Genomic DNA, 27,361 nt, shown 5'->3' with positions numbered 1-27,361 from the left:
ACGGGGCAGTGAAAACCTAAGACACAGAAAATATACCTCTCTGTTTATATTTAATAGTTCTGAGCAGCTCACAGGAGAAAAACAAATATACAGAGCTTTGTATCCAAGGAAACAGAAACTCAGAGAAACGGATAAATAACAGGAGAAAAAATAGAGACAGAAACATTGTCTTTCTTTTTATTATAGGGACATGGTGGGAACAGGATGGAGAGGGAGAAAGAAGAGAGGGAAGGGGGAGAGAAAGGGAGGGTGAGAAAGAGAGAAGGGAGAGGAAGAGAGGGAAGGAGAAGGGGAGGAGGGAAAGGGGGATAGGGAGAGAGAGAAATGGAGAGAGAATAAGAAGATGCATGTGGAGATCAGAGGATGGAGATGATTCTCCATCCTTTATACGGGTTCTAGGGATGGTCAAGTTGGTCAGGTTTGTTGACAATCACCTCTATCTGCTAACTACCCCTGGTACCCCTTCTTTCTCCCTCTGCATGCTCTGTCTCCCCTCCCCCCCACCACCTCTCTTTGGAGGTAGGGTCTCACAATACATCCAGGAACTAAGTAGTGCCTGACTGGTTTTGGAGTATAGAGTATCTTCATGTCTGACCTTCCCTGTGCAGGGATTGCAGCTACACAGCAGATAAAGGAAATGCCGTTAAACATTCTCTGGTCAACTTCTCCAAGGTGAACGTTCCAGCTCTGAATAGGAGCCGGAGAGGTCAGTTGGATACAACAATAGGGTTACACTCTGTCATTGTCACACAGACCCACCAAGGGAGCAGCATCCTCTGACTGCATATGAACAGATTTCTATAGACTAGCTAAAGTGTGAAGGTAAAAAGAGGCTGTGGGTGGGGGTGGGTGGGGATGTGGAACCTCGTGTTTTTAAACACTGCAACTCTCTTTGTTAAGTCAAAAGGACTCAGATAGGTAACCTCAACTCAAACATCTTCAGCGTCACAGGACCCCTCCCACCATGACTGCCTTCAACGTCATGGGACCACTCCCACCATGAACGTCTTCAGAGTCACACAGTTCCACCCCACTGCTCCAGATTTCCATCACTGGTTCCCTGTCTGAGAATGGGGTGATGGTGAATTTTTGAGCTACTGCCTTGCCACTCCTTCCCAGAGCACCCTGGACATGCCAACCGGATGTTCACGGTCTTCCATGACAGCCCTGCTCTCCCCCACGTCACTGAGGGCTTGAGGGTGCTGACCACAATGTTTACACCCAGCCTGGGGAAGCCAGTTGGCTGGACTCATTGCCAACAGCTATTTTAAAAGACGCCCAATAAAAAATACAAAATATACGGGGTCTGGGACCTATAGAGGCCAGGCGTCCATGTCAGGTGTCTCGTTCTGAATACATCTGCCTTATTTTAGAGTCTTGCACTGAGCCAAAAGCCCCTGCTTAGCTAGACTGGCTGGCCAGTGAGACCCCAGATTCTCGCTTCTCCACCCTCCTGGATATTTATAGGCACTTACTACCATGCCCTCCTTTCCAGATAGGTGCCAAACTCAGGTTCCTTCCCCATTGAGCCAACTCCCAAGCCTGGGCAGTGGTGGTGCATGCCTTTAATCCCAGCTCTTGGGAGGCAGAGGCAGGCAGATTTCTGAGTTTGAGGCCAGCCTGATCTACAGAGTGAGTTCCAGGACAGCCAGGGCTACACAGAGAAACCCTGTCTCAAAAAACAAAAACAAAACAAAAGGATGGCCGTTTCCTCATTTCTGCCTTGCAAGATATGATTACAGTTAATAAATGAAACATTTCAAATACTGGAGGGGATCAGCACAGTGTTGAACTTGAACTGAAAGTGGGCGTGATCTTCTTCGTCAGGACAACCACCATGTGGTAGTGACCTTAGTTGGTAGGTCATAAGCCTGCGATGGTAGGAACTTGAAGGAGGCTGAGGATCGTGAAAGGCAGTCACACCCTCCACTGGGGCCATCAAAGTGGGGAAGCGGTCTGAGGATCTAGAGAAGTAGGCATGAAGATGGGATGGTCATTTGGTACTGAAAATGGAGCACTTGATTCGCCTCACCAATGATCTTCATGTCTAACCCTGCTATCACTGAGATGCCATAGCCAGGACCAGCAGCCTTGCTGGGCGTCACTGCTGTCCTTCCAACATGGTCCTCCCTCCAGCACATCCTGGAGTGCCCCATCTGCTGATGGAGTTATGAACCTCAGCACCAGTGACAGACAGGGCCCAGTGCAGTCAGACAGGACACACCCTGGCCTCACACCTACTGTAGGCAGCCTTCCTCTCTTCCTTTACCTCTATCTCCCTACAGCTCCCTGAATGACTTAACTATAGGATAAGCAACCTCTGAAAATCTAAACACAAAATGCATCAAAGTCCCAGCGTCTCCCCTGGAAACTGTTTCACGCACAGCGTTATTAAAAGTGTTGTATAAGATTACCTTCTGACTATGTGTGCGAAGAACCCGAGACACACGTGAATTTCGAGTTTAGACTTGGGTCCAATATCTGAGACATCCCATCATGTAAATGCAAATATCTCCAAAAACAAAAACCAAAATATAAATCCCAAACTCTTACCGTCTCAACCATTTTAGTCAAAGAATTAACTCAGATCTTTTTCTTACTAATTTTTTCCTCTTGTGCCTCTGACCATCAATTCAAAACTTTGCTGGGAATTTCCGTGAATTTATTTTATCATCTAGTATTTTATTTAATGATTTTACTGTATTTATTTATTGATTTTATTGTGGGTCTTTTGCCTCCATATATGTCTGTGCATCACATATGCCTGATATCCAAAGAAGCCAGAAGGGGGCTTCAGAAGGCCTGGAAGTGCAGTTATAGACAGTTATGAGTGGTCACATGGGTACTGGGAATCAAACCTGGGTCTTCTGCAAGAGCAGTTACTGCTCTTACATGCAGAGCCATGTCTCTAGCCCATTTTTTAATGACTATAGAGAAAGGCATTAACCATAGTTCTTTTGGTTCTCTGTAATGTTTAAAATCAGACTCTAAGGCCAAGCACAGACATGCACTGTTGCTTTGTGATGGACAGGAAGAATGGACACTGGAGGAGACAACCTCAGCCACCAGAAGAGGCCAAACCAGTCCCCTCTGTATCTTGTAAAGCTGGTAGGATTGCATGTTGCCTCCTCTGTCTTGGTCCCACCCATCCAGTCTGTCTGGGCCAAATTCTCTATTAGGACTACCATGTCACACAGGATAAAATATCTGTGGCCACGTGGCATGGCTGAAAACCATGAAGAGATGGTCAACCATCTAAACATGGGTCCAACTTCCAGCCCTGTGGAGATCGTCTCAGTCCTGAGGTGAGAGGAACCACAGCTCAGAGGCCGATGACAAAGCCACATAGGCGGGAGACACTGTACAAACCAATGGGTTTTGCAGGAAATGCCCCAGAAAGCATTAAGAAGAGGCTTGTTTTGAGCTGCCATGTGCTACCTGGGAGCCTAGGAATGGGCTCTGTGTAGGGATAAATAAGTGTTGAGAAGAAGCAAATACCTAGAGTCAGGGCATATAAATTTGACTCTTGGCCGCCTGTACCAAATCAGCTTCTTCAGAAATCACTGACCTCCCCATCTCCCTAAAGGTAGCCCAGGCTGGGCAGAAGCTCTGTAGGCAAATTGCCGATCCTCTGTTGTAAGCTCTAGTTTCATGGCTCAGAAAATGAGGTATGGGGCCACTTTCCCCCATGGCCTTTGTGTTTTGGTTTGTGGACAGGAACATGCATTTGTACTGGGATGACAAATAACCAAAGAGTCTGAGGAAAGTTCCATGGTGGTTCCATGGTGACACGGGAGCTTGTCTTCAGTGGGTAATCCACGGATACTCTGTCCAGAAAGGCTAGTTCAGAGAGAATAAGCATTTACTTCCTTTCTGCATCTAAGATACCAGTAACTAGGCTCTTCTCTCTCCTTGTCCCCGTCTGTGAGGTGCCCTTGACTCCTGAATTCTTGGAGATGCTGACGGTTCTAATCTTTATTTTCTGGTAAAGACAGTGGGGTCAGTGGGAAATCAATATAACTACCTTTAAAAAAAAAATTTTTTTTTTTTGCTTTGATTTTCATATACAGGGATGTCAAATGAACCCAAGCCATTTCCCTGAGTAGACTCTAGCATAATGGATCAGAAGAGTCTCACTGGTTCACAAATGCTCTTAGGTGCTTCTCTAACATGAATCATTTATTAGAGACAGAAATGCTGGCTGTGAGTGCCCGAAATAAGTTGACTTACAGTACCCTTGTTTCTAGACAGCTCTGAAACACAGCCACAAGCACATCAAAGCACTCGGGTCTGAAGAGTGCTTTGGGGTCACTGCGGACTGGCTGTTCCTCGAAAAGCTTCATTAATACCAGTAGCGATGACGAAGCATGAAGCAGGGCCTTCACAGTCCCTGTCCTTTCTTCAGTCCCACAGTTCAGGAGCCGGACAGACTCAGGAAGCAGTGATGATGTACCAGTTCCTAAGAGGAGCCCAGGATGGGTTTCTTAAGGTACACATTCATTCACTCATTCATTCATTCATTCATTCATTGATAACTTTATTCATTCACAGTAGGTTGTCTATCTTTGGAATTTCATTCATTAAGTTAAAAAAAAAATTCATTGACAGAGATGTATGAAACATCCTGATGAAATGCATTATTTTGTCTGCTCCCTTCAAAAGAAATAAATCAGTAAAACCAAATCAAACAAAATTCATCGCTTTGGGCCCCAAAGACGGAGTAGCCAGTAAAGTGGCTTGCCACCAAGCCAGACAACCTGAGCTGACTCTAGGGACCCACATGGCTGAAGGAGAGGACCACTTCTGTGAATGGTCCCCTGACCTCTACAGATGCCATATGGTGTTCCTCTGTGTAATGTGCACGCACAGTAAATGTAATTTAAAATTGTTTAAATTGATTTGAGTGGTTGCTTTATACACATATTACATTGGATTTCTGGGTCTAAAGGGGCCCTTCTTGGGGTTTGCAGAGGCTAGATATTGCATCCAACAAACGAAAATGTTTACAGGTCATGTGGCCGGCACGGACAGACTCCCATCCTTTTCACCTCTCACAGAACACACAGATCCTCAATAAATATTGATTATATCCCAATTTCTAGATGATTTAATGGAATTCAATTTCCTAGCGGACCACTCTGAATTTCCAAAGATCCTAAAAGCAACGGCAGAAACCCTCCATTCCCTTCCTACTGTGGGGCGCATATGGCAGAGGGCTCCGCACAGTGCCTGCTTCCAAAGGCCAGCAGACAAACCCACAGGACTGTCCTCCGTCCTGGCACACCTTGCAGCAGGCATGAAGAGCCTCTTCAAGGCAGTGCAAGGGTACTGAGCCGTATATCAAACATACTCAACGATGGCTCACATGAAAGCAGATGAGTTACTTAAACCCCAGGAGGGAGCTGCACTCAGATACGAGATAGGAGGAACTCAGATAGAAGGAACTCACAGCTCACAGCGGACAGACTCGCCCTTTAAAAAAGAGTTTTTCATTAAAATACAAATAGATCTGGTGAAAGCAGAGGCTCCTATACTATATGTGGGAGTGCTTACCAAGTCCTGTAGTCATGAATGTTTGGAAATTATCCTCGTTATTATTATGATGATATTATTATTATCCACATACACTAGGGAACTTGCAAAGCTTTAAGATACAGGAACCAAAATCTACCTTGAGCTTGTTAACCACATTTGGACATCCTAGAAGACCTTGTTTTGTTCTTCACTAGATAACCCCTTGCCCATCCTAAAAGACTTTGTTTTTAAAACATGGTTACAATCTTGCGATTAAGTACTATTTAAGTAATTGAAACGTTCTTTCTTTTACCATAATATATAACTGTCTGTGTAGCAGCCACACTAAGCTAGCTGAATTACTACCTCGCTGTTTGTCATTGTGTATTTAAGCTTTTCTTCTCCTTTCTTTTATGAGACAAATTTGTGGAATAGCCCAGGATAACTTGAAACTCACTATGTAGCCCAGGCTGGCCTGAACTCTGGGATCCTTCTGCTTCAGTTCTGAACCTAGAAGAATACACTTCCTTATCCAGCTTTGTTTCTGTTGTTCTTTTTTCTTTTCTCTCTCTCTTTCTCTTTTTTTTGTTTTTGTTTTGTTGTTGTTGTTGTTGTTGTTGTGTTGTGTTTTGTTTTGTTTTTCCGAGACAGGGTTTCTCTGTATAGCCTTGGCTGTCCTGGAACTCACTCGGTAGACCAGGCTGGCCTGGAACTCAGAAATCCACCTGTCTCTGCCTCCCAAGTGCTGGGATTAAAGGCGTGCACCACCACTGCCCGGCTTGTCTTTGTTTTTCGAGAATAAATAACAAAGTGGTCAACATTGTGGACATAAAGGTTTTCTTTCCCCTGATTTCTGGGCTATGTCTTCCGGGACTGTAGTTTTGAAACACAATCATTTGAAAGTGTCCCAGTGTACACTGTCTAATTACTTTTTATGATAACGTAACTGTTCTCCTGATTACTGGCAACAATCGTAAATGCCTGACTTCTTCATACCTTAAATCTTGGACCTTGTGTTTCAATTGCTTTTTGTTCTGTCCTTTGAGACAATAAGTCCAAATGTAGCCCAGGCTGACCTTGAACTCTGAATCCTCACACTCATTAATCTCTTGCCTCTTCAAAACAGGGAGGCATAGGCAGAGAAGCAGGATGGTATCTTTGAATTCAAGGCCAGCCTGGTCTACATAGTTAGTTCCAAGACCAGAGTTGCATAAAGACACCCTGTCTCAAAAAAAAAAAAATAAAAAACCAAGCTCTTTGTATGATATGCCTATACCATTTAAAGTGAACTTCTTTCAGTTTGTTAGCTTTTATTTGGGTCTCTAGGGGGACTTTAACCAATTATGAGGTAAAAAGGGTGATGGTTTTTTTTGTTTGGTTTCTGGAGGCAGGGGTGGGTGGGGACTAAGGTGCATATTTTACATACCAAAGCAGACCTGGCCTCCAGGTTCTCCCAGCATCCCTCAGTCCCTACCTGGCATACCCTACCCCCAACCCTGGATTATATAGGGCCTTTCCCTATATAATCCAGATGTTTTGGTCTCTCCTCTCTGGTCCTGTTCTCTCCCTGCTAACACCCCTTCCCTTAGCCCCTACCTTTACCCACAGCAACTTCCCTGGCATTGATCCTTGGGGCCAGTGAACTCCCCCACCTGAGAGCAGCTTCCCAATAAACCTGCCTTTAATATAAACTAATCTGGTTTAAATTGACCCATTTCACCAGCGGCAGAAAAATAACCTATTGTTTTTCACCAGGTTTAAGCATAGAAAGCTATTCTTTCCACTCTGATTTCTCAGTCTGGGAAAAAAAAAAAGAAAAAGAAAAAAAAAAAAAAAAAAAAAAAAAACGAGGAAATAGTCACTTTTCTAACCTTCCTTTTCCATAGTTTAACTCTGTTTTCTGTTTTTAAATTTTTACCTACCCGGCACCAGTTTTGTATGTTTTGTATTGAAAGATAGAAAAATCATAAGTTGATCCCCTGAACCCTACTCTTAAAAGCAAAGACATAAAAACCTGTAAGTCAAACACTGTGTTGCCTCAGTCCCAGGAAATTAGCTGACCATTTGAACAGATGGCCCTAACTAAACAAACCTTAAGATGTATGGTGTCAGGATGCTATGGGCCTGAGATTAGCCTGGCCACGCTTTGAACTAACAGCCCTGAGACAATTGGTGCCAGGATGCTAAAAGTTCAAGATTAGCCTGACCCCCTTGAACTGGAGCTCATGATATATAGTGTGAAACTAGTTCGAAATAGCCAATTATAAAGTGACACACCATCCATCTTAAGAATTTGAGATCAAATGTATCGATGACCTAGTGACCTGTTCCCCTTCCTTCCTCCTTCCCTAACTCCACTCTCAGCCTTCCCCCTTCCCTAACTCCACCCCCACCTGGCTTGTAGATTCCCCCTTAAAAGCTGTAAACTTCTTTTGTTCTTTGCTGAATTCTGCTGCCCCTGCAAGGGCTTGAAGGAAAGACAGCCCTGGCTAGCCAGTAAACCTCTTGCGATTTGCATCAAGTTGTGTTTCTCATTTGGGGTGCGTCTGCAGTTCTCCACGGATCGGTGAGGTCCTTTTCATTTGGGTTTTACAGTATGTGTGTGGGCACACTTGTGTGGATTCCTGTGAGATCTGAGGTAGATGTCGGGAATTACGGTTGCTGTTTCTCCACCTTATGCAATAAGGCAGGTTCCTCAATCAAAGCCAGGGCTTTTCCCTACCTAACTGGCTCTGGGGATCCCCAGTCTCCTGAGTTCCACTTGGGTCACCACACACGCACCACATCTGCATGGATTCTGAGAATCCAAAATAAGGTCTTCAAACTCACACTGGAAGTGACTTAACCACTGAGCTATCTCCACAGCCTGCTCTAGTATTTTAACAATAGAATATTCTTTAGAAGGATTTCAGTAAAATCTCTTCCCACGTTGGTGAATATTTCCTTTTTTCCCCACTGCCATGGGCAATGCAGTAATGAACCTGGAATCACCATGTCATCCTCCAACTTTACACCCATTAACAATTTCCTCTTAAAAAGCCACACTCCAGGGGATCTTGGATGTTCATATGCTCACTCATTCCCTTCTTGCTTCTCTGTATTTCCCAATTAATTTTCCAAAATTACCTATCATTTAGTCACTATATTTAAAATTTTAAGGCTCAAAAATTTACAGTGAATTTAAAGATATTTACTATATTTATTTGTGGGGCACACACATGCATATGCATTATATCCATACAGTCCCCGTAGGAGTACAAAGAGGGCATTGGGTCCCCTGGAACTGATGTCACGGGTGAGCTGCCATATGGGTGCTGAGAACCGAATCCAGGTCCTCTGCAAGAGGAACCAGTGCTTTTACAGGTGAGCCTTAACCCATCACAATGCATTTTTAACGCCCGTGAGCAAGTTCCTAGCCATCACTTGATGATCGCTTTGTGATCTGTTATTCTAGGTTTATTCATATGTACATTTTGCGGGTAAAGAAGGAAAAGGCCCAGAGAAGCTCTCCGACTTGATTTCCTCAGTCACTCACTCCGTGCTGTCTGGACCTTAATAAACCTCTCAGACCCTTGCTTCCCCTTTCAGCCCTCCTCCTGACTTGACTCACAAAAACACAGAGAAGACAGACTAAGAGTACCAGTGGAAATACCATGGATGGTTAAAGTTATGTATGTCTGCACCCACACGCAATCTGTTCAACTAACATTTATGCAGTACCTACTGTGTGCCTGACAGCACTTTCCTGCTCACAGGAACATAACTGAGGTCAAAGCACAGAGGAAAAAAGCTTCTTCCAGAACCTTGAGGCACTGTTTCATTTGGCCTGTCTCAGTGGTATGATTTAGCAAACCCTGAGGTTTACTGAGAGGACTTAGAACTTCCTCTCGTAAGCCTTGGCTCTGAGCCCTATGCTAATATAGTAATTTCATTAACAATCATTGCCCAATAGCCAGAATGAAAGTCACATCGAGCCCAGTGCTGAAAGCAAGCCTGTTCTGGCTGTCGTTCCCGCCCTTCTCAGAACTCCAGTGCTGAAAACAAATTCTGGCAGCTTCGAGACTCTAGAAACACAGATGACCATACCTCACAAACTTCTCAAGTGGTAGAGGACACCACAGCCCATTGTTGCTCTCTGCAGGGCAGTGCTAAAACGGCTGATATCACATGTGATCCATAGATGTTCCAGGGCTCCAGTGGGAAGATGGCTCAGGTGTACCATCCACATAGGCATGAGGACCTGAGTCCACAGCCCCAACACTCACATAAGAGGGAGATACAACGGTGTGCACCTGCAATCCAGTGCTTGGGATGAGAACACAGATGAGTCTCCAGAGTTGCTAGCCAGCCAGCCTGGTATAATGAACATACCTCAAGTTTGTTGAGAGACCCTGTTCTCAAGAAATTCAGGTTGAGAAGCAAGCAAAGAAATGGCTGATGTCAACCTCTGGATATTACACACACATGCACAGATGTATATCCGCATACACACACCCTACTGGTCTTACAGAAGAAAAGCCATAAGCACAAGCGGCTTAGGTCCACATGGAGAAGTGGGCAGATATGGTTTAGTGTATGAGTTAAACAAAGCAAATGAATGAAGCCTCATGCAGAAGGACCTGAGGGAATTCCAGTTACCAGGAAGAAGGCATCCATCCATCCTTAGCCATGACATAGCAAGAGCCCTGGTGGATGTCAACACTGTCAAAGCACCTTTGGACGGAAAAATGGACCTCCCCACACTCACACAGCCTCTGTGAAACTGGAGCAAAAACAAACATTGTCCATCCAACGTCACCCTGACCCCGAGCACAGCCAGCAGGTGGGAAAGGCTGTGCCACGTTACGGTGACTCTGCAGACAGTCTACCAAAGAGTGAGCCAAGCAGAGGCCTGTGTGCCAACCAGCAATTGCCTCCATTGAGGAAAAAACAGGCTTGGCAAGAAGTCTCAAAGGAAAACTTGGCCAGGTCACAGGACTGTTTCCCTTCACGGGAGGCCACTCTGAAAACCTGAGATTAAATTCTCTGCCATCCCCCAAGGTAAAAGCGGTGTTCAGGAATGAATGCAATGGGTGACTGTATTCACCAGACTCGATGGGGTGCAACTCACAAGACACTTCATGACTCAAATATGTGAGGAAAAAGAAAGGGAGGAAGTTGCCTTCTGATGGCCAGAGTCACTAGAGTCAGTTTCCTGGGGCCAGCGATCCAGGCACCCAGGAGATGAAAAGGTCAACTCAAGAACTTTAGAAAGGTCCTGGGACACTCTCCAGATGGGAGAGGCTATTTAACATTCCTCAGTCAGGGGACACTTGCTCCCATAGAAGGGAGAGGCTGATTAACATTCCTGAGACCACAGGGGAAGGAACCCACCTGCGGGCAGGGAGGGCCTAGAGCACAGTAGACACATTCCTCAGGAAGGACCAACCCTTGCCACCTACAGACAAGTGAAGTAAGTCCTAGCTACCTATTCCCTAAAGAACAGTTTAAAAAGTCATACTGTTCTGCCAATCACATTGTGACTAATGGCTGCTGCCCTAAAAACTGTATAAAAACTGGCCAAATGGGCTGCCCGGGGTCACCACCTGTCCTTCAGGTGCAGGATGACCCCAATATCCAGAGGTTGACACATTGGAACCATAAATTCCTCTTGCTTTTTGCATCGATTCCTGGCTCCATGTGGTTCACTCAGGGGGTCCTGGTAAGCTAAGGCTTGTCTTACAGAGACACAGAGGAAGCATGGATTCTCAGCAGGGAGGTAAATAATGGACTATGTTCATATATACTAGCTAGGAGCTAAATTGGACCCTAAATAGAAGTTAAAAACCAATGTCCCCTTTTCTAGTTTTATGTCTGAGAGACTTCCCACTACTTCCCCAGACGCCTAACTATAGCATCAAACTCAAAGCATGCTGTTGAATATTTGGGGACGGTGCTGTACGTACAATGTCAGCACCCGGGAAGTAAAGACAGGATGAGTGATAGGTTAAGGTCATCTTTAGCTACATACGAAGTTTAAGACCAGCCCGGACTATATGAGACCCCCAACTCACAAGCCAATAAGGTACAGCGACAAAAATTGTTGGAGCTCCTTGCATCTGATGACCTCCGCAGTGGCTCTGTAGAGGAAGCTGCTCCAGCTGTCCCTCTCAGCCCTCAGTAAAGAAATGCGTGTCTTCTACAAAGGGTGCTGGGGTGGAGGTGAGGTGGCAAAATGAGTGACACTTCGGTTGTAGTTAGGGTTCCATTGAAGACCCCCATACTCGGAAGACCCTTCCTCAAGCCTCCGGAATCGCGACCACCCAAAAATCACAAGAAACCATACCTGGATGCAATCAGCAGAGGTTTATTAGGGGAGGAGCCGGCGGTCAAAAATGACAAGCTCTTTAGCTCCAAGAGCAGGGTTTTTGGCCACGTGTGGTGGGTTAAAGGGTCTTTTATAGCATGGGGTGGAGGGAGGAAGGCATTTTCGCGCGCTTACACATGATTGGTTGTTTTACAAATTTTGAACATAGCACTGGGAAGACCAAGGGAGGGGTAACCAAGAACAGTGGAACATTTCAGAGGAATCCAGCCCAAATGATCTAGAGTCATGTGAAAATCACTCTGCACACTCATTCTTCTCAAAAATGTGGTTTTCACCATGCTATTGTGTCCTATCCTGCCATTTCAGATTACTATCTTTACTTTTTCCGGCTATAGGGCTATGGCCCCACCTAGGTGGTAGCATCTTTATCTGTAATCAGGAATGCCTTCCTGCCTTGGGCGAGGCTTGGGGAATGTAATCCAGCAAGTGTCCTTCACCTGGAATGTGAAGGCCTGAAATCTTATTTTCAGTTCCGAGTTCTGTAAGGCGAAAAATCTACACATATTTCATAAAGTGGCCTTTATAATTTTTCACTCTACACCATCACTGTGACGAGACACCATGATCAAAGCAATTCTTAAAAAGGACAACATTTGGTTGGGGCTGGCTCACAGTTTCAGAGGTTCGGTCCATTATCATCATGGCAGGAAGCATGGCAGCATCCAGGCAGGCATGGCACTGAGAGTTCTATATCTTGATTCAAAGCCAGCCAGAAGACACTCTGGCCAGACTTGGGCATACATATAAAACCTCAAAGCCCAACCGCACGATGACACACCCCATCTAACAAGGCCATGCCTACTCCAACAAGGCCACACCTCCCAATAGTGTCACTTCCTGTGGGTTAACTATTCCAACCACTAGTCTATGGGTGGCCGAACCCATTCAAACAACCACACCTCGCTTCTAATATAATTCTGGATAAGAGATAAGGGCAGCAAAATTACAATTAGGTAAACACTAAACCAACTCCGGATATAAACTAGCTACTGAGTGACTGAGATATGAAATACCTGCACTGTGGTACTGCTCACTATGGCTAAAGAAGCAAGTATCATGCCATGTGAGATACAGCAGACCCCGAAGATTCCTGCTGCATGAGCTGAGCTAGAATCAGAATACGGCAGAGTTGGCCCACTGGCATACAATAGCCCAAAAAAGGCAAATATAGAGTTAAATCCTGGGCCCCTGGTGGTTTGGACCCAGAGATCTTTGGGAGGATCACCTGATGGGGTACAAGGGACTTAGGGAGTAACAGAAAGTTTTGGTGATGGTTTCATAGTAAGTACATGATTCTCCCAGACTCAATAAACTGTACACTTCAAATGGCTGTATTTTATGGTGGGGAAAAAAATCTTATCCCAATAAAGCCATAAAAACTTTTTAACTGAGGACCAGCGACATTACTTATAGCACTCTTTCTTGACCTATAGATCGTGGCCCTTTCATGGGATGAATGGCTCTTTCACAGGGGTCACCTGAGGCCATCAGAAAACACAGATATTTATATTACGATTCATAACAGTAGCAAAATTAGTTACAAAGTAGCGATGAAGATAATTTTATGGCTATGTCGCCACAGCATGAGGAACTGAATTAAAGGGTCCTCCCAGCTTTAGGAAGGTTGACAGCTGCTGACTCAGAGAGAAAGGAAGTGACATGTTCTTAGGCATAACAATCTGAGTTCGATCCCCATAACCCCCATGGTGGAAGGAGATAATCAATGCTCTTAACTGCTCTCTGACTGCACGTGTGCCATGGTGTGTACACACATGTGCACACACACATACATACACACATACACACACAGGTGTACATGCACATGCACACAGAGTAAGACAAAACAAATATAATAAATAACTTAAATGAACCAACAAAAGGAAGACAGCATCTTAAATGATTGAAATTTCAACATCAAGATGAAATCTTTGAATATGAGAAGTCCAATTAATTTCCTTCACACAGATGTAAAAGGACCAGAAAGAATGGGAACAACAGGAGAGAGAAAACAGGCCAAGACAACCTTATCCCATCGGCTGGTTCTTAAGGGAAGCAAACGGAAGCCTAGCTCTCATCCACCTGGCCTCCCACGCTCTGATTTTACACACAGGATGTTAGCAGGTGATGCAGTCTGTCAAATGCTGGTACAGAAACAACAGCCTTGCTTTGGCATCGTCTCAAGTGACTCACCAATAACAGCCCTGATGGCATAAAGGAGCTCAAACCATCAGGACTTAGTTCTGGAGTGTGCAGTGCTGGTCTGGAAGGGTCTAGCACTCTGCAACAGTTCTGGCGATTACACTCCTGAATATTTGAAATGGGGCATTTTTTTTTTTTTTCCATCTCTAGCCTTGTGCCATTTTGCCAGTTTCCCTAAAACATCCCAAAGACTAAGAAGCCAGAGGCTCCAGATGAAGATCTTGGGGCCTCCTGCTCTTTAACAATGATCTGTCTTTGCAGGAACATTGAGGGGGCGGGGGGGGGAGGGGAGTCAAGACGGCAGGAATCCACCTTCACTCAGGCCCATCCTTTCCTGTCTGAAAACAAATTTCCTGCGGGTGAAACTGGCACGATGTCCAATCAGAAAGCACAGTGTTATCAGCCATCGGCACAGTGAAACTGGGTGTCTCAAGTTTTGATGCAGAGTCATCCTTTCTGTACTGAGATTGCACCATATAATCTGGCTGTCCCCGGTGACAGCCACATACTGAATCTAACCCCCATACTGGGATAAAGGTGCTACTCATGACTCTTCCAGTACACGAGACAAGGGGATTGTATCTGTACCCAAGGTAAAGTCCCCATAAATTCTCAAAGGCAGTTGGCGATGTTCCAGATGGAAACTTAAATTGATTCTGTTCCTTAAAATATGCCCTGGCTGCAGAGTAGGAACAAGGTTAGCCTGGGTTACACAGTGAGCTCTTATCTCTAAAACTAGCCACACCACAATTACCTCCTAGGTGTCCAGCTGCCTCGGGGTCATGAACTAGAAAGGCCAGAATTCCTGGAGGCCTGTGGGCACCCTCCACAAACTTGGCACACGAGAAACCTAGTGAACTTGAGACTCAGTGCGGGATGGGCTGGGAAGATTTGGGGCCTGCCCAAGGAAGAAGGCTCCTTTTCAAGGACCATAAAGAACTTCAGGACTAGGAGATGTAGTGCATTGCCCAAAAGGCTGGATCCTACACAGTGATGGAGCAGCTGACGAGTCTATGAACTTACCCCAACCTTAACTGAGCCACTCTTCCTGCAATCTGACCAGCCAGGATGACACCTGTAACTACCATAAAGTTCACCTGCACCACCTGAAAGTCAGAAACTCATTCAAACGAACATGTGTGACCTCCGCCCCAGGACTGCCCAGGGCTGATGACAAATACTCTGAACTAGTGATGGTTTGTCCCTTCCACCCACTGTTCTAAAGGGATGCAGGGATGCAGGGATGCAGGGATGCAGCTCCCACTAGTGTGACCACAACAGAGCGCAGGAGCCATGCTCACCTACCTGATGGAGACAGCTTTACCAACAAACCTGGGTTCAGAAGGTGGATGTTCCACCTTCCACCAAAGCAGCCAGCACTGCAGCGTGGAGAAGCTATATCTTCCATACATCAGCAATATTACTATACCTCTGTCTGGGAATGTATATTGATCGTAGAAACACATTTCGAGACTACTGGAACTTTCCACCCTATTAAAAACACTCCAGGAAACAAGCAAGGGCAAGACAAAACCAGGGCAAGACGGGTGTTCCTGTGATGAGACTGGTCTGGTTTCTTTTTCCCCCTTTTCTCTTTACTTATGAGTGGACCCTTGGCTGTTTCTGCATTCTTACATCATGACGCCCTAAGCTCACAGTGCCTGAGGAAGCTATAGTGTGAAGGTACTGACCCTGACTCCAGAGCAGGACCCTAGAACCCAAGAACAGCTTGCCATCACAACATGAGCAATCTCTGTCCGTGGTGACAGGATTACTGGAGCTCAGAAAGAACATGGCATGTCCTAGAATAGCCCAGGAGGGGTCCATCCTAGCAGAAATGGGGAAGGGCCTAAAAAGTAGGAGACCGGAGACAAGGCGAGAGAAAAAAAAACAAACCTCCACTAAATGTTTCATTGGCAGAAGAGAGGCATGGGATGAAAAGCAGACAGGGCAAGAACAGTGTTGGGGTGACTGCCCCATGCAACCTCACTGCCTCTTCTAGGACTCAGACTAGCCACCTGGATATAGATGACAGAGAGACAGGAATGAAAAGCAAACATCTGTGCCTTCCCAGAGTCACCAAGAGACCATCCAACTTAGTTTTCGCCTCAAAAATTTCCTGAAATAGTCTTCTAACGGGGTGGGGGTGGGGGGTGGGGGGGTGTGTTTAACTAGGTACCAAGAGCTTTGGCTACCCTTGTTTTCATTTGTTGTTGTTGCCTTTTCTCCAGGATTTATTTATCTGGGGGGTGGGGCACGCACGCTCCAGCAAGCATGAGGATATCAGAGGTAATACTGCAGAAGGTGGTTCTCTCTCTCTCTCATCCATATAGAACGCAGGTCCCACTGGGCTTGGCAGTTTTACCCGCTGGGTCATACCATAGGCCAGCTTTTGGCTGTAATAATCAGGATCTTATGGACCTCAAAAGCTGTATGCACTTGGAGATGGCCTTGAACTTCTGACTCTCCTGTCTCTGCCTCCAGAGTACTGAAAATAAAGCCACAGCTGGCTGCTTTCACCTTTCCACACGAGCCCTTAGAGAGTGGCCCAAGTTCGTTCTGTACAGCACAGATGGCCCCAGAGACGGGAGCCTTGGTTACAAAGTTTCCATTGACCCTGGACTCCTTGCTGACCACGCAGGAAACAAAGGCGGCACTCACAGGGACATCAGATGAGCCAGCCCCCTGTGCCAGTGGCAGTATGTGCCAGGGAGCAGCTCCCAGTCAGAGTGTTCAAGGTCTCACGGGCAGTGAGTTGAAGGCTATTTTCATGGGGCCAAACCTAGCCTGCATGTCCCAGCTCTGCTTCCCTCTGCACGCTGCTGTTCTTCATGGCCCCTAAAAGGCTCCGTGTGTATGTGGATGCTGCTCCAAGAGTGGGTAAATTAAAAACCAGGCGTCATCCCTGGTTCTCCGTAATGGAGCGTCTGTGTCACATCACTGGCTCTGTTGACTGGCAGGTGGAAACTTAATAATGAGCACTGTTGGAAAAAACATCAGCTCAACTGGAAGCTGGCTCAGCATCCCCAGGACACAGCTGGATCTGACCTTACAGAGTATGCAGCTAAGGAAGGGAAGGAAGCAAGGTGGGAGTTGTCGAGGCCCAGAGACCACAATTCAGCCATGGAAGAGGAGACAAGGAAGGGAGAAGGAGGGGGTGGTGTCAATGAAGCAAAAACTGGAACTAATAAATAAACAGCTGGGCAAGCTCAGAACCTGCCATTGTCATCTCTCCCAAACTCACTAAAATGTTAACCTGTTAGTCTTCTATAGCAGGAGTCCAAATTGGGATTTAATTGACACCTCAAAATATTCATTATGTGCTTTGGTCTATGTGATTTTTTTTTTTTTCAAAAAATCTTTCCCATGAGTCAGTGGGGTGAGATGGAAAACAAAAGTCTCTGTCCATTTTGCATCTAAGAGAAGTCTTTTTCACAGCAGGAGAAACCCGACAAAGATGCCGAGGCTGTGCGATGCAAGTGTGTGCCGTCATTTTATAATGCCTTGAAGAGCCAAGCTGGGGCGCCTGAGTATTCTTAGCACTGAGACTTCAGCTCATTAACCAAAGGGCATCAACTTCATGTCAAGCTAGAGAAAATAATACAGAACCTTCACAGGTGCTGGGAGAAAGGATAAGTTGACACGCACTTATGCAAAATGTTCACCAACTAGTGAGCGTTGTCTGAGGGACATTGCTTAGTCAAGTGACTACGTGGCAGGACAGAGCATAACATGACATGTAGAAGCTGGAAAGAACAACATACAAAACCTTCCCTTTTTTCCAGAGTGTCAAAGAGGCCCTCAAGACAACCAGTCACCAACTCCCAGATTCTCTGACCTGCTTCCTCCCTTCCTCCACCGGCCTGGTGAGGCCTCACTGAAGTGTGTACTTCCCACCGGGACAGCCTTATGTTACTTCCTAGGCCACAGCACCTCTCAAGGCTTGCCTGTTGTACAGTCCCCTCTGCCACCCAGACACATTCCTCTCCTGCATGGTGTCTTAACATCTATGATGGATGGTTAGTGTTAACTATCAATGCCTATGGGAGATTATCTTGACTGCGTTAGCTGCGTTAGAAAGACACGTCCACTGTGCTTGGGGACATTTTCTGGCTGGGACAGTAGACTGTAGGGATGGAGATGAGGAAGTGGAGTTCAGTGGGCATTCTAAGCTGTCCTCTTCCTGGCTAGAACAGGGGACTGTATGACAGAAGAGAGCTGAGTGACAGTGCGTTCTTTGCCCTCTTTGGACTGCAGGTGCATGAAGACCGTTTACTTCAGAAGGCTACTGTAGCCTTGACTCCTTGTATTGGAGGGACTGTGAGGCAAAGTAAACCCTTTTTCCTCTAAGTTGTCTTTATCAGAGTACTTTATCACAGTGACAGAAAAACAATGGAGACTGGTTACCTTGGTTCAGAAAGAGCAAGTAGACTAGGAAGAGACAGAGTAGGTATCTCTTGGAAGCATTTCCAGACAGAACAATGGGCGGGGGGTGGACCGGCAGGCCTCATTGCTGGCCCCCACAGGGCTCTACGAATGCTTCTCATCTCACGGTGAAAAAGTGATCTATGTAGGCTATTGCCCTTCTCCAGGACACCAATGATGTCTGGTTCCTTCAACCCTGAACCCCTGTGGTACGCAAAGGGCAGCCTAAGTCCAAGGATTTGACCAGAAATGTTGTAAGAGGATAGAATCACCTGGGATGGTGGATTCCATCACTTGTCCTACTCACACAAGTCTTCAAGGCTGGAATGACAGATGGGGAGGTGAGGAGACACGAACCCGGTGTCTACCAGAGCTAGTCCACGAAGCTCGGTATCTCCCAGTCATTGGAAGTTGAGGCTTCAAGGCTACAAGACTTGCAAGGCAGTCCAGGGAGGCCCTTGTGTGGTCAGCTCAGGGTCAAGGCCAGAGGGAAAGAAAGGCTTGCAGTTGGAGTGGGCAGTGGAACAGACTTGGCAGCTGACTGGTACATTCAAGGAGGCATAAGATCAATGTGCAGAAGAGGGCAGAGGAAAGGTTGCAAACTGGCTTCCCCAGTCCTATGACATCCATTTATTTCACAGGATGGAGGTGGTTCCTGACTCCAGCAGGGCTGGGATCTACCTGAACAGTGGTAGGTGCTTAGCAGAGCTTTGTCTGACAACCCAGCCCCCAGCTGCTCTTCTAGCAGCCCAGGTGACTGACACCTAACACTACTACAAGGAGGTTACCTGGATGGAGGGTGTGAATTGTTTCAATATGGATTTGTTGACTGCACATCTGCTTTCCGGTGTAGCCCAGTTAGTTTTCAATTCTTAAGCAAAGTATCTAGGAATTTAAATTTGTTTGGGAAAAAAAAATCTATGTGGGCTGGGCTTAGACAAATTAGCCCCTGATAAATTGTTTCCTTTGAGCCAGGGAGCAAACCAATGAATTTCAGTATACAGAAATCATTGGTAGAAATTCTCTTACACGGCAGCTCTCCACTTTAGGGGAGATGTTATCCCTGAAGGATGTATCTAGCAATTTCTGGAACATTCTAGGTTGTTATGATCACAGTGGGAAAACTTACTCCTGGCAGCTATTGGCAAAGGCCAAGGAGGCTGTTATCAGCCTACCCTGCAAGGAACAGCCCTGCAAACACAAGTTAGTTGGCCCCAAATGTCAACAGAGGCTTCCTTTAAGGAATGCTGTGTGGGAGGGCCTGACTGGGAGGCACACAGATAGGAAAATGTGACAACCTTGTGACCATCTTTTCTGCAGCCAAGAACACCTGATCCATGCTGGCTGCCATATTCTGTGGTTCCCTTGAGAAGTCTACACTGTCCTGTCCGTAAGAACCCAGCACAGTAACTAAGGTAGGGACGTAAAGAAAGTGACTGTTTCGTGTCGTAATTGTGGGTCCACAGCTCTTTTGGGAAGGATTGCTGGAGAAGGTCAGGGAAAGAGAGAGATGGAATCCGGGCTACTGAGAGAGCTGTGGTAGCTTATAGCGACCGTCGCCTTGACAGGACCTAGAATTAATTACCTTGGTGACAAATGGATGACAGAGTTTGCAGGTGGGGTTAACAGAGATGTGAAGAACCACCTTAAACGTGGCCAGCTTGTTTCCACAGGCATAAAGCCCTGATCTAGATAAAAATGAGAAAGTGAGGTCAGCACCAAGCTTCCCCCTCACCCCGTCTTTCTGCCTTCTGAATGTAAACACAGGCATCACAGCCAGATGCCGCCCATAGCTGCTACTTTGCTCTTTTAAACTGTGAGCCAAAATAAACCTTTCCAACCTTACATTGCGTTAGTGAGCCATTTTATCACAACACCAAGGAAACACTAATCTATAAACTGCCTATCCTTTCTTCTTAGCCTTCCTGCCTATCCTTTCCTCTCAGTGAGAGATAAGCGTAGGAAGGAGCTAGCACGACTTAACAACCAACCGGGATCCAGGACAAAGGTTTTGACAGTTGCATTGATTGTGTGTGTTGAGCTGCTGCGTCCAGGGAAGAAAATGCACTTGGTTCTTTAAAATTTCATCAGTCTCGGTTAACCTCCTGCCCATGGGGAATTGACTGCTCACACAGGGCCTAGGGAGATGGGAAGCAAACCAGATTTCACTCCTGGGTCAATTCATTTCTCCTATTCTTGTTTCAAAGTCTGTCAGAGATAAAGCCTAGCGGCATCTTCATGGATGACAATCTGCCTTTGAAACTGGGTGATGAACAAACAAGGAGGAAACCAGGATCCATCCCTGCATGGCCTACAGGACCAGGGCGGGGGCAGGGTCCTTAACTAGATAGAAGTGACTCCATGAGGCTGGTTCCTGGGGTAAACACAGGTCTTGAGAGCAGTTCTACCATACGCATTGCCAGGTCTTTCAGCTATGTTTTTTTGTTTGTTTGTTTTTGGTTTTTTTTTGTTTGTTTGTTTGGTTTTTTTTTTTTTTTTTAAATCACAGGCCCCTTTTCCCTGCCCCAACCATCTCCCAGAAAATTATGATGGCACTCTCTAGAACCAACAGTTGCTTGTCTTACATGCACCGTTTCTCAACTTCTAAAACACTTCTCTGTCCCTCGGCATTTCTGCCGACTTAAAAATAAGTATGAAAGGCACGAAAGGGAAGTTCCATAGGAGGTTTGTTCATTTTAAAAAATAAACATTTCTTTTCCTTTGGCAGAGGATGTATTTCAGTTGGTTGAACGATTCCTAGATGTACAAAGCAAGGGTAGGGAGAATCCATCTCTACCACTGCCTGAAAAGGGCATTGTTGGGGGTAGGGGAGTGATACTTGTCTTTAATCCAGCACTGGGAGGCAGAGGCAGGCGGATCTCTGTGAGTTCCCAGCCAGCCTTGGCTACAGAATGTTCCAGGTCAGCCAAGGCTACACAGAGAAACCCTATCTCAAACAAACAAAACAAAAAATTCTGAATGTCTACCATCTTCTAGTCCAGTGGCTCTCAACCTGTAGGTCGCAACCCCTTTGGCAAACCTGTCTCTGAAAATATCTACATTACAGTTCCTAACAGTAGCAAAATTACGGTTATGACGTAGCCACAAAAGGTAATTTTATAGCTGGGGATCATGAGAACATGTAACATGTGTTACAGGATCACAGCATTAGGAAGGTTTGAAAACCATTGCTCTAGGCTCTACTTGGGACCAGAGGAGAAGATTCACCATACCAGGATAAGAGAGGCTATCTGTTGCTCAGAGGTAAGGCTCTAGAAAGCAAGAGTCCAAGTTCAAACCTCAATGCTACTTGTTACCACCCCAGATGAGTCCCTTAGTTTACTGATCTTTATTGAACAATGGACAGTCATGGTAGTTTTTACATGTAAATTTGTTAAGGGCACAACTCAAATTGGTATGTGTAAAGTTGGAGATATAGGAAGCCCTCAGCAAAGGTGGGCCTCTCCCACTCTCATGGATCCTACACAGTGGCCAGTCTTATCAGTGTATCTGTGTCACCTGCCATTCCCAAGACTGAGGGAGAAATTACTTTCTGCAAGACTTTTGGTGCCAGCTTCAAAGCATCATGAAGGCCAAAGATACGCCTTCACTTTAAGACCCATGGCAGAAGAGCTCAGAACACGGAGGCAGTGTCTAAACCAAGCAGAGACAGCAGGTTAGTTTGAGGCCAATCTCATCTGGGATTAAAATAACGACAGACTTGCTGTTTTTCCCCCAAGGTCAGACAGACAGAGGAGGGTGTTCTTCCTGATGAACTTTGTCACACTGTCATGTCACTTCTAGGCTGAAGGCGGAGATAACAGAGCAAGATCAGTCTACTGAGAAAACTTTCTGAGCCCCGGAAATACACTGAGGTAGGGCAGAGGCTACTGGATGCTCTGTGGTCCTGAGGTGAGGTATTGTTGCTACAGAATGTCTGAGGTCTGTGAGGGGTCTAGACTCTTGTTTCTACTGACACCACATGTGCTAGCCTTTCGTAATGGAAAGAACGCTCCAAAGAACACAAGAAAACTGTAAACAGTAAACTGATAGACATAGACTTTAGAAGCAAGTAGGCCTTACAAAACAAAATAAAGCAAAACAAAACAAAAAAATCCTGTATCCTGTGTCTGCTGGGAAGAGCCAAGTCCCCACAAAGAGCAAGACTAGACACCCTTTTACTCTGCATAGTCTATTCCCCTGTGGAGCCAGCACCCAGAATCCCATTTCCTCCTGTTATATTAATTAACAGAGGTTCCCTAGACTTACGCCCAACCAATATAGAAAAACACAAGAAATCTTTAAGTGGGATGAGAGTCAGCAGATAAACACTTCCTCCCCCACCGCCCAGTGCAATCTATATTAAAAAATTGTTTGCCGAAACGACGTTCCAGGCCATTATTAGCTAATGAATGTTTCTATCATTATCTCCAGGGCTAAGGGAGCTTGCCGTGGTCCTTGACAGCTCGAGATACCTCAGTAGCACATATCCATAGCACGTAGTGTTACAACAAGGGACGTGATGCTTGAATGAATGAATGAATGAATGAATGAATGCAGAGTTGCTGGAAGTATAGACAATAACAGGCCTTAGGGTCTAGGAAAACACCAGAAGAAAAGAAAAAAAAAATGAGCAAATAGGCAAGACATCTTCGTGATGCAAGAATGCATTCTGGGAAAAATAAAGCAGGTTCAACATAAATTACTCTCATACGGCGTTTTCTTTTATTTTAACACTAGGAGAGGAAAAAAAAAACAACAACAAAACAGATTGGCCAATCTTTGAAATCTCTTAATACCAGCCTCCCCATCCCCCAAGGTGGTTTAAAACTGTAACTGCTTAACGGGGTTGTGTCTGACACATAGTAGACACACAATAACTACAAGTCACAACCCCTCCCCCAACTCCACCCCAAGCACCTTCTTTCCCACAGCCATGGCAGAGAACTTGCCTTCCCCAGAACTCAATGAAAAGCGAATTTCAGAGTCTAAGGCTAGCTTTCCAATGCTAAACTGAACTCATCCAAGTTCTCCTAATGGTAGAATATTACTAAGCAAGGCTTAACCTGTATTTCATCGGTAAATAGCCACTAAGAAATGGGCATGCCTCTCTCCCTGCCCACCAGACCTCCCTTCAGAAGACATCAGGAGCTACAGAAAACGTGGCCTTAACCAACTCCTCTTCTGAGTACCATGATTTGAGGCAATGGCTGGAATGATTAAGATGGCTGCCCCCTTCCCTGCCCTCCCGAGCTTCCAAGCTACAGCCAGGGTCATGACACAGCCTAGCCTTCTGGGAGGAACCTTGGGGTACTTTGTTTCCACACAGCTCCAGCTGTCTCCCACAGGTTAAACAAGTCACTCTTTATCTGGATATCAGAGAGCAGTCTGGTCTGTTTGGTTATTTGTTAGTATCTCTTTGCATTGGGGTTGGGTCCTGGGTCTGGAAACTCTGTAAGTGACACACTGAGACTTGAGCTTTGGAAAGTCGGATGGTAAGTCCATTGTCCTGTCCAGCACTATGCTAACATGTGCTTGGCAAAATGAAAGTTGAATCATTATTGTGAGTACGTTTATTTTTTTTTTAATGCTCTGTACCCCTCACCTAATTCTCTTGTCTTTAACTCCATTTTTCTCTGATTAGATTTGTTTGTTTTGAAGGTTTCTAGGCAAGTCTTCTAGCACCCAGCAACAACCCCAGCCCTCTAATTTTGTGCCCCATTCTTTAGCTCCCAGTCGCAGAGAACTTTTAAACTTTTGTATCTGAAATGGTTGAGACCTCTGGCACTATGGTCAGCTTTTAAGACAGAGATTACAAAGGTGAGATAAGGAACATTCTAGAAACTTCTGGTCCTTCCAGCTTCTACACAGCAGAGAGACTAGGGTTTTAAGCTATGGTTTGGGCTTTAATAGCCTGGAAGTAACCTGAGGCCTTTTAAATTCTTACTACAGATAATCTCAGTAACACAGGCCTCTATCGGTACCATTAAAGAGATAATTCTGGTATTGGGCATGCACATTACAGGAAGAGGTCCCATTATCAGGCTTTCTTCAGAGGTACTGAAAAAAGCAGCGCCTAAAACCACATCTGCTAATGGGCCTGCCTAGATGCCTTCTAAGCAATGGACTATTTGTTTTGGTTTTTTTTTTTTTTGTTTTTTTTTTTTTTTGTTTTTTTTTTTTGGTTTTTCGAGACAGGGTTTCTCTGTGTAGCCCTGGCTGTCCTGGAACTCACTCTGTAGATCAGGCTAGCCTCGAACTCAGAAATCCGCCTGCCTCTGCCTCCCAAGTGCTGGGATTAAAGGCGTGCGCCACCACCGCCCGGCGGACTATTTGTTTCTAGTTGTATCTACCTCTGCTTATTACTGGGTAGTTGATAATTTCCTCTCACATCTTAGTTTTCTTCCAAAGGCTTGGTTTTGTTTTGTTTTGTTTTTTCTCCCTATGTGGACCAGGAGGATATCATACCTCTAACTTGGGACTCTTAATTCCTAATTTTTTTTCTCTCAAATAGGAACCTTGCCCACCCACCCCTGATATACAGAGACGCACATGCCCAGAAGCTGGTCGTCCTTATACACAGAGACACACATGCACACATCCACACGATGTTTCCCTCCTCTTGAGATAACTTTTTTCTCCTAGCTGAGGATGCTCACTGATAACTTCAGATGAGCAGATCCTGGCCAGGTTTGGAAAGACTAGAGGGTAAACACTGGGTAATCCAGGTGAGAGCACCAAAGAAGAATAATACCCTAGAGACCCTGCTGGGTATTTAGCATTTCTTACGCTAACTGAACTTTGATTTGTGGCTAAATGAAGTTCAGAATAGAACCTAGACTCATCTTATACATGTTTAGACTTGTGGGTGAGGCTGAGCAGCTGATAACATATTTACCAGTGTGAATTATCGGGTACTTTCTAAAACTTTATTTCAAAGCAGTAGCATCCTATAAAGAGTTAAACCCACCTTCCCTTCTTAGTTTGTTCAAAATCATGTCTTAAGAAATATTTAAGTTTCTAAAAACTACCCTTAATACTGAAGAGCTTCATAAACATCAAAGAACCCCCTTTAAAAAAATCCCCACATCTGATGGAGAACCTAGAAGCTTAAATTTAAGTAAATAAAGCGGTGATTACATATGCCTGTTTCCTTGACAACTCCCCTCCCCCAGCCCTTCTGCGATAGGGAAAAACCAAAATGAAAACGAGAGGAGGGGGTATCTACAGAGTCACTCTGCGTTCCAGCAAGGCCCAGCCAGACCAAGCCCAGGAAGGAAATACAAATAAATCAATTTAGATCGGGACTGTATTTGGTGGAGTATATTTTTGTGGTTGTCATAGAAACACCAGAGACAGAAGAACGTGTTGCACGAACACAAAAGAGAGCCCAGCTATGTAACAGGAGCATTCTTTACACCTTCGCAGTAACCAAGAAAATGCTTCCACCCTTGGAAGGGTGCTCGCAGAGCCCCCAAAAGCTCCTCACAGTCTGGCACAAAGCAGTGGTCGCAGAGCCCCGGTGCTTCCCCCGCCTCCCCAACCATCGCTCCCCCGCATCATTCTCCCCAACCCCACCAGCATCCCAGTCTGCTCCGAGCCTATCCCTCCAAAGTACCAGGAAAACCAGCCGAGCAGAGGGACCCCTGCTAGAGAAGGGCATCCGATCATCACACGCCCTACCCCAGGAGAAGGTGCCTGGAAACGGTACCAACACCACTTACCTCGCTCCAAGCAGCTCTTTGCATTGGTGCTCACTGGCGAGGCAGAAGCCTAGGGTTCAGAAACTGCCTCTACTTTAGAGAAGCTGTAAGTCAGCCAACACTGGAAAGAAAAAGCGAGACTCCACCCAAAGGGGTGGACCCTTCAGGAAGGGAAAAAAGGTGGTCCTCAGCTGACGTCTCTCCCCACCCATGTCACTTCCTTTTAAAGCTAAGACTTAGCAGCTACTGGGAGGGAAGCTCGGACCCTGTGTAACATGAGTCACCCTCTTCTTCCAATGAGTGTAAGGAAGTGTCCGGCTCGGCCTCCTGTTGGAGTCAGATTGGGATTGGGATCGGGAAGTCACCCGCGTGGATAACAAAGCCATCCCAGTGGCCTGCCAGCACTCGCCCAGCTCTAGAGCCCTGTTGCGTCCGTCCCCGTGCATATGGCCTGAGAAACCTCCGTCTCCTGTTCTGGAAATTGCCCCAGCCTGTCCTCTCCGCGCGCCATTTCTTTCAGGGGAAAAAAAAAAAAAAAACAAACAAAAAAACAGGATGAAGGCTGAAGCCCGTTCACTCTCGGCCTTGCTCACCTCTACTGGCCACCACTCTACCAGCCCGGAAGCCCCTTCCAAGATCACGCCCAGCGTTCTTGAGACTTGGACTGGTAGACCTGGGATGCTCGGAGCTCCAGTGGATGGATGCTCTCCCTCCAAAGCTGGGTGCCAGCGTGTGCCAGGGCTGCCTACTGCTGCGAGTGCGCACAAGCAGGCAACACACATGCACATGACATTTACACGCCGGTTAAATTAGCAAGGGTCTGAGCAGATCTTTTTAACCGAATAGAGTCGTGAAACTTTAAGGAGGGAGGATTGTTGGAAGTGCGCAAAGGCCAAGTCTGTGATATTCCTGGAAAGGTGAATTCAATCGCTGAGTGCCTAAAGTGCCCTTCAAATACGCGCTGTTTAAGACACTGTCGCAGATGTTTACTATTTACAGAAAGAATGCCCCGGTGGTCGCTCTACTCTCTCGATGCTCTAGCAGTGTTGAGAAAATTCCTCAGAGCTGCAGAAGCGCGGCAAATAGTTTACCATGCAGACAGGAGCCAAAGGGAAAAGATACTCAAGAAACAGGAAACAGGGTTTGGACTTTG

The 27,361-nt window shown here is 45.9% G+C and overlaps 1 protein-coding gene across 2 annotated transcripts in view; it reads right to left on the bottom strand.

Moving 5' to 3' along the window:
• The window catches only part of Agpat4 (1-acylglycerol-3-phosphate O-acyltransferase 4), a 113,322-nt gene extending 86,361 nt beyond the window's left edge, over positions 1 to 26,961 (bottom strand). The window contains exon 1 of one of the 2 annotated variants that reach the window (XM_076926648.1): positions 26,802 to 26,961. The gene's annotated coding sequence lies outside the window, so the exon portion shown is untranslated. Of the gene's footprint in view, positions 1 to 26,229 lie in introns of both variants that reach the window. The other variant, XM_076926647.1, reaches the window with a different exon arrangement.
• Positions 26,962 to 27,361: the final 400 nt, after the last annotated feature.

Source organism: Arvicanthis niloticus, chromosome 28 (genome assembly GCF_011762505.2).
Source record: "Arvicanthis niloticus isolate mArvNil1 chromosome 28, mArvNil1.pat.X, whole genome shotgun sequence".
In the NCBI taxonomy this organism is placed as follows: domain Eukaryota; kingdom Metazoa; phylum Chordata; class Mammalia; order Rodentia; family Muridae; genus Arvicanthis; species Arvicanthis niloticus.
Note: the sequence above shows the minus strand (reverse complement) of the source record. Positions and strands in the feature narration are given on the sequence as shown.